Consider the following 1,570-nt stretch of genomic DNA (forward strand, 5'->3'; position numbering starts at 1 on the left):
ACACACACACACACACACACACACACACACAGCGTCTCTTTCTCTAGCTGGACATGAAGTGAGCACCTGATACCTTCAGCTATCCAGTGTCCAGAGATTTACAGCCAGTGTGACCCTCCAGAGTCGGTCTGTCAGCCCTGACCTGTGTGAACGCCGTGGTGGCCCTCAGGGTAGAGGTTAAAAAGTGAGGAACTTCCCCCATAAATCCACACTGACACATAAGTCATGGAAGGAGAAACAACATAATGTTGATAGAGTAAATACCATGAGCCACATAAATATATACACACATATGGTCCTGTTTAACTAGATGTGGGAGGTTGCCTGGGCTAGGGCCTCTGTTCCTGGATTGTTAAAACATATCATAACCCACTTGCCACATTCACTTCGAATTTGGTCATCGTATAGGTTGTATCACTTTCATAATATCATATCATCATGAAACCTCAAATCAACATGAAACACCATGCTGTGTGTGCAGAAGATTTGCTATTTTATCTTTTATCTTACAGCTAGCTAGACTATCTGTCCAAGTTTTCTAAGACGACTAAAACTACTTTTTTTTTCTTGTGCCATTCACCGTTTTCTTTAAAATGCACCATGATATGGAGTAAAATGCTGGTGCAAATCCAAGCCCAATTTCACAGTGTCAGTTGTAGTTTGGTTATCATACACATTTCTTTGTCGTATTCCAGCATATGACAACACTGTTTTTTATCCACAGTGGTGTGTTGATGGCTGGCAAGTTCATTCTGTACAAATCCAGATTACTTCAAATATATTCTGTCTCATACAGGCGCAGCGTGCAGATCCATGTTGGGGGTATAGTGCAACTTTTAGTTCAAGACATGAGTCGACATTATCACTTGGTTTTTATGCTGCTAATTCTTTAAAGTCGTCTCGACCTCAAAGTTTTAAACCTGCAAATTTACACTTTACTGACGCTGTACTAGATTTGGATTAATCATGGAAGGCACTTAGTGACTCTGAGTGCCGTCTAACTCAAACTTGTTTCTATTTTTGCCCTTATTTAAGTTCTTCTGTAACCAGTGTTTTCCATCGAAGGGTTAAACGTACATCGAGTTCTCACCATATATCAGAGTGGAGCTGTCCCGTTTTCCTCATCTGTCTTCCAACAGCTTTTAGTATGTAGGGACCATACCCCCCCACATGGCCCGGTCAGTCAGTCTGAATCCAACTTTTCTACACACACACACACACGCACACGCACACGCACACGCACACGCACACACACACACATTGTTGGCCAGTCGGGTGAAGAAGCTCTCTGTCACTGTTTTCTGTCACGCTGATTTACGCTCCACTTAGCTTACATTGTTCCGGTAAAGGATGTTGCAACTCTGCTGTGATGAGAAAAGCTTTTGATAATCAAATGACGGACTAGATGAGATACACCAGAATGAAGAAAAATCTCTTTTGGTACGAGTACAAGTCTGTAGATTGTAGACTGATATGGTTCTTTATTAACTTTTAATGTTATTCTGTTGTTGTGGTGGTCTAATAACCCTACTCACTCAGGGAGGAACCTTTTACACAGACCTTTACTTTG

At 41.7% G+C, this 1,570-nt stretch overlaps 1 protein-coding gene across 9 annotated transcripts in view; it reads left to right on the forward strand.

The window, feature by feature from the left end:
• The window catches only part of pard3ab (par-3 family cell polarity regulator alpha, b), a 351,497-nt gene that overhangs the window by 160,148 nt on the left and 189,779 nt on the right, over positions 1-1,570 (forward strand). The gene's annotated exons all lie outside the window — the stretch shown is intronic.

Source organism: Etheostoma spectabile, chromosome 12 (genome assembly GCF_008692095.1).
Source record: "Etheostoma spectabile isolate EspeVRDwgs_2016 chromosome 12, UIUC_Espe_1.0, whole genome shotgun sequence".
NCBI lineage: Eukaryota > Metazoa > Chordata > Actinopteri > Perciformes > Percidae > Etheostoma > Etheostoma spectabile.